Source organism: Rhincodon typus, chromosome 11 (assembly GCF_021869965.1).
Source record: "Rhincodon typus isolate 14 chromosome 11, sRhiTyp1.1, whole genome shotgun sequence".
NCBI classification, from domain to species: Eukaryota; Metazoa; Chordata; class Chondrichthyes; order Orectolobiformes; family Rhincodontidae; genus Rhincodon; species Rhincodon typus.
In genome coordinates this window covers 1340029-1346414 of record NC_063342.1, presented here as the reverse complement: position 1 = coordinate 1346414, position 6386 = coordinate 1340029, and positions in this window count along the sequence as shown.

Sequence of the window (6386 nt, the reverse complement as noted above, 5' to 3'; positions counted from 1 at the left end):
ACACTGTACCCCATTCCAACTCCCCACCCTCACACACACTGTTCCCCATCCAACTCTCCACCCTCACACACACACTGTACCCCATCCTACTCCCCACCCTCACACACACACTGCGCCTCATGCAACTCCCCACACTCACACACACACTGTACCCCATTCCAACTTCGCACCTGCACAAATACACTGTCCCCCATCCAACTCCCCACCTTCTCACACACACTGTACCCGTTCATCTCCCCACTGTCACTCACACTGTACCCCATGCAACTCTCCACCCTCACATTCACACTGTACCCCTTCCAACTCCCCACCCTCACACACTGTTCTGCATCCAGGGGACAAAGGTCAAATGCATTTGTTTGTCTTGAGAAGTGAAACAGGATTACGTGGAGTGACAGTGAAAAGAGCAAATCTTTGGGAATCCATGGAGATGTAGCAGAAACTTCAAGTTGTGACACTGGCCACTTGATCGCATTTGGTATTTGTAAAGAAACTCGAAGGGGTAGGATTGGGTGGCAGTGGGCTACTTGGGAAAGAGTGGATGGTCTGTATAAAGCAGGAAGGCAAGGATGGAATGTCTAGCAAGTCTGTGGTATCTTTGTTTACTAGGCAACAGAAATCTGGTTAAAAACAATTGTTGGGAGAGATAGTGGAAGAGGTAGTGGGTGAAAGTTGAAATGGAAGAGATACTGAATCCCTGAATGGATCGGTCGCTCAGTCCAGCTACTTTAAACAGTGGAGAGAGCGGAAGGGTTCCCCTGAATCTTTCCTCTTGATACACCTGAGGATCAGAACATGGCAACAAGCAATACTCTAATTTTAGAAAAAGTGTCAGGCCAATCCCTTAGTTTAACATCAGCACTGAGTGATGTTCTGAAATCCAGAATCAAGGCCAAAAGGAGCATCAACTTGGAGAAACTGGAGTGAATTAAAGAGCACTAGAATTTTATAAAAGGCAGATTGTGCTTGTCCAATCAAATTGAATATTTTGGAGAGGCGGTTGAAGAAGGGAATGCAGTAGATGTTTATTATAGGGAGTTTAATGAAGCATTTGACGAAGTGCCGCATAAAAGCTTGGTTAACAAAATTGAGGCTTAGGAAATAGGTGAGTGAATGTCCAATTGAACTGGGAGGCTGATCAATAGTGCAGTTCCCTCAACAGTCAGTGCTGGCCTCACTCCAGATAGACAGGTCCTGTGGGAGAAACCTCTTCTTTCTCATGCCCAGCAGAAGATGAGTCAGACAAAGCATGTACTTCCATGGCTAGATTGTCTAGGAATGGCTGGAATGGCTAGGAGCTGTTCCAATGGGACAAGTTTCACCTGAATCATGCTGGGACCAGAGTCTTGGCAAATTACATAGCAGCGCCTGTAGATAGGGCTTTAAACTAAATAGTGGCCAGGGAGTGGGGGTTTGGCTGGGGTTTCAGAGTTGGGGTTCATTTGCTTGAAAAATTAGAAAATGAAAGACAAACGAAAAGGTGGGATTGCTGGTTAGTGATGGGGCTGATTGTTACCAAAATAAAAGGAAGTTGAAAAAAATTCCACAGAGGCCTCTATCCCATCACCAAGCCACCCTTTATTTACACAGAAACAGTCTTGACTTTGGTGCTGCCGTCGTGCTGAGTCAGCTACCAGAGTGAACAGGATCTCTAACACTTCCCTGTCAGCCAGGGCTCCCTGATTGGACCAGATTAACAGCCCCAATCAGGGAACTTTCATTCTATGAGGTCCACCTGGCTGATCTCATTACAGTCACTACATCCCTTGCCCTCTGAGTCCACGGCCATATGCCAGTCCTTTTTCTCGCAGAGCTGCCTGGGGGCGTTTTAGCAGCGGGTCAGGTTCCTCTGACTCAGCGTCCAGTATGAGCAGTGTGTAACACATGAGAGCTCACCATTAGCACCGGGAGCACCTTGGTACAATTTCACTCTCCTTCCCGGGGGCAAAGGCATCAAGGCAGCTATAACCATCATGTCCATCTCTGATTCAGAGGACTCGTCATCACTTGATGGAGAGGGTGTACCCACAGGTTCGAGCAGCCTTTCTGACTGGAACCAAGTGGCAGGGCATGTTATGCTTGTGCACCATTTGAGAGTTTGCGGCTTTCGTATGGTCCACATGCTTGTTCAGGACCATTGCACATACCCAAACTTTGTATGTCACTAGACCTAACCTCACATCAATCATCCCTCTTACCCATGTAGGGCCTGTCCTGTGGTTCCTACACCAAACTTCGTCCTCTGAAGTAAACCGTCTCTCTCGCTTGGAGGAGTCCAGTGTCAAGCATTGGCATTCCTGATGCTGTTTCATCCTCCCCACCAGGTCCCGAAGATCAGATTTAACCTGGTGTATAGTTTTTTCCCCAATAGCCACTGTGTTGGAGCTATCCCTATAGTTGATGGTTGAAAAAAAGGATGGCACGATGGCACAGTGGTTAGCACTGCTGCCTCACAGGGCCAGGGACCCGGGTTCAATTCCAGCCTCGGGCAACTGTCTGTGTGGAGTTTGCACATTCTTCCTGTGTCTGCGTGGGTTTCCTCTGGGTGCTCTGGTTTCCTCCCACAGTCCAAAGATGTGCAGGTTAGGTGGATTGGCCATGCTAAATTGCCTGTAGTGTTCAGGGAGGTGTAGATTAGGGGGATGGGTCTGGGTGGGATGCTCTGAGGTTTGGTGTGGACTTGTTGGGCCAAAGGGCCTGTTTCCACACTGTAGGGATTCTATGATTCTATAGTTGTGTGTGGGGGTGGTCCTATAATCAAACAGGAACCTTGACAGTTGAGTTCAATAATTTTAGGACCTAAACTCTCCCATGTCCCAGCCCCCTACCCTACACACCAGGCCTTGTTACCACATAGTCAGCCATTACACACCCCCTGTTGTTAGTCACTAATTAACAACTATTAACAACTATTCACCCTCCCAATCTGATTGTTATCAACTCTTTGTTTGTCCAACTGCTCTTCTCTCTCTTTGGGCTCTATCCTATCATTTACTCCCTACCCCATCCCCCGCCCCTTTTCTCTGCAATATAAACTGACATTTTCCCAGCCACCATTAGTTCTGAGGAAGGGTCACTGGACCTGAAACGTTAACTCTGTTTTTTCCTTTACAGATGCTGCCAGACCTGCTGAGCTTTTCCAGCAACTTTGTTTTTGCTCCTGATTTACAGCATCCGCAGTTGTTTTGGTTTTTATCCAGGACAGTTTGATATCTGGTGAAGCTGTAGGCTGCTTCTACAATTCAACCTTCGAAGTTTGGACTGCTCTTTCAGCCAGACTATTGGATGATGGATGGTGTGGACCTGTCCTGATCCCACTCCACTTTAAGAAATAACCAAATTCCCTGCTGGTAAACGATGGCCCGTTATCTATGACCAACACTTCTGGGAGTCCATGTATTGAAAAGATGTGCATAGTTTTTCAGTTGTCATCCCTGTGTTTGGCGAATGAACTCTGTGCACTTCCAGCCACTTTAAGTGGAGATCCATAATGACTAAGAACATTGAGCCTATGAAAGGAGTAACTGAGACCAGGGTTCACCCAGCCGTTCCCTCGAATGTAAGAAATGCTGCCAGTAATTTCTGTCCTTGTTTGCACTCTGGACACTACCCCACCAATGTGGCTTTGCCTGCACTCGTGTCTGACCACCAGACATAACTTATTGCCAACACCTTTTGGAAACCCCTGGATGAGCCAGGTAGAGTTCAGCCAGTATCTGGCAGCGACCTTTCCTCAGGACAATCACTCTCGCTCCCCATACAGTATGCTGTGATCTGGTCTCTCTGTGTCCAAAAGGCTTTTAACTCTAGATGTGATAGCCCTTTGGAGTCCCCCATTAATACCAATTGTTTCAGTTTAGAAAGGACTGGGTCTTCCTGTGTCCAAAGTCTGATATTGTTAGCTGTGACTGGTAGTGTGCCCAGACAATTCGGTGTCATGAGCGATTGTTCCACTGGGGGTACCATGGGTGATATATCTGCTAATGGAACGTGGCTCAATGCATCTGCATTCGCTACTCAGCCTCCCAGATGGTGTTCCAATTTATAATTACAAGCACTTAGTATTAGATCCCACTGTTGAATGTGACCCAGAGCTATGGGTGGCACTGCCTTATCGTCTTCAAGCAGACCAAGTAGGGGTTTGTGGTCTGTGATTATCACGAATTTTCATTCATAGAGTTATTGGTGAAAATCTATTAATTCCACCAATAGAAGAATTATGACCATCAATTCTTCTTTTTCTATATGCACATATTTACGCAGTGCATTAGCCAAAGTCCTGGATGCATAAGCTATTGGGCATTCCTCTTGAGTGGGCTACCTATGAGGTAATATAACCCCAATCTTGTACAGGGAGGCATCGCATGTCAATATCAGATATTTCTTGGGATTATAGCATGCCAACACCTTAGAGGATAAGTAGTTTTCTTTTACGTCATTGAAAGTTCGGGCCTGTCTATGAGACCATTTCCAAGGCTGACCCTTTCTTAAGAGTTGATACAAGGGTACCAGGATAGATGCCAGGTTATATATGAACTTTCCGTAATAAATTACCAGCCCAGGAAATGACCTGAGCTCCTGGACAGGTGTGAGGGTGAGGGCACCTGTGATCCCCTCACTTTATCTTCCAACGGGTGTAACCCGGTCTTGTCAGCACTCTAGCCACCTTCTTAGGCGTATGCCTGCCTCAAAGAAACATCTAAGGACTACGTCCAAGTTTTCCAAGCGGTCTTTATTGGTCCTCCCTGTAATAAGCACTCCATCCAGATAAATGGCAACCTGGGGTAGACCTTGTAAAATGTTCTCCATCATCTGCTGAAAAATTGTAAAAGCTGACGATGCCCCAGGTGGCAGTCTCGTATATTCATACAAACCCTCATGGGTATTAATTGCAACACACTTCTGGGAATCCTCATCTCACCACAATTGCAGGTATGCATGGCTCATGTCTAGCTTTGTGAGAGACAGTCCCCTTGCCAGCTTTGTGCATAAATCCTCTGTGAGAGGGATTGGGTATTTATCCAGCTGTGAAAAACCATTTGTTTAAAATCCCCACAGAGGCGAACTGACCCATTGGGGTTCAAATCTTAATGATTCTGTGACCAGTGCTGCTCTTTCCATGAATTACACGGTTTGATGATTCCTTCACTTTCCAGCTTTCTGATCTCTGCCTCTACTTTTACTCGTAAGGCAAATGGCACTGGGCAGGCCTTGCAGATTCATGGAATTGCTTCCTGGTCAACATGCAAGGTGGCCTTGGCTCCTCTGAAAGTCCCTAAACCTTCCTGAAAAGCTTCTGGGTACCTAATTCAAACCTGACTCAGGCAGCCATTTTCTAATCGAAAAATATTGAGCCAATTTAAGTGTATCTCTCGCAACGAGTTTCACCCCGTCAAGCTTAGGCCCAAGCCTTTTATTACAATCACTGCTAACTGAACCAGATGCTTTTCAGAAGAGACTGGAACCAAAGTTGTACCCGTAAAGGTTCTCCGGTTAGGTTCTCAGTCTAGCCAAGGTTTTGTGCAAAGTTAAGGGTGGTGTCCAGAGCAAATTTTATTAAAAACCAGTTCTGCAATCACTGATTTGGTATCGACCACCATTAAAACCAGATGACCATTTAACTGGATGTTTATAGATTCATAAAGCATGGAAACAGACCCTTCAATCCAACTAGTCCATGCTAACTATAATCCCAAATTAAACTAGTCCCACCTCTCTTTGCTTGACCCATTCCCTCCAAACTTTTCCCAAATCACCTACTTATCCAAATGTCATTAAATGTTGTAACTGTACCTGCATCCACCACTTCCCCACCAATCACTCTGTGTAAAAAATTTGTCCCTCATGTCCTTTTTAAATCTTTCTCCTCTCACCTTAAAATATGCCTCATAATTTTGAACTCCCCCACCCCAGAGAAAAGACCCTTGCTAGCACCTTATCTATGCCCCTCATGATTTTATAAAACTCGACAAAGTCACGCCTCAACCTCCTACGCTCCAGTGAAAAATGCCCCAGCCTATCTTTATAACTTAAATTTTCCATTCCTGGCAACATCCTGGTAATTCTTTTTTGAAACCCCCTCTATTTTAATAATATCTATCCTACAACAGCGCGACCAGAACTACACAGAGTACTCAAAAAGAGGCCTTACCAATATCCCGTATAACCTCAATATAACATCTCAACTCATAAACTCAAAGGTCTGAGCAATGAAGGCAAGCGTGCTAAATGCCTTCTTAACCACCCTGTCTATCTGTGATGCAAATTTCTAAGAATTAAGTACCTGAACCCCTAGATCTCGCTGTTTTACAACACTATCCAGGGCCCCATCATTAATTGTATAAGTCCTGCCCTTCTTTGTTTTACCAAAATGCAATGCCTTATAT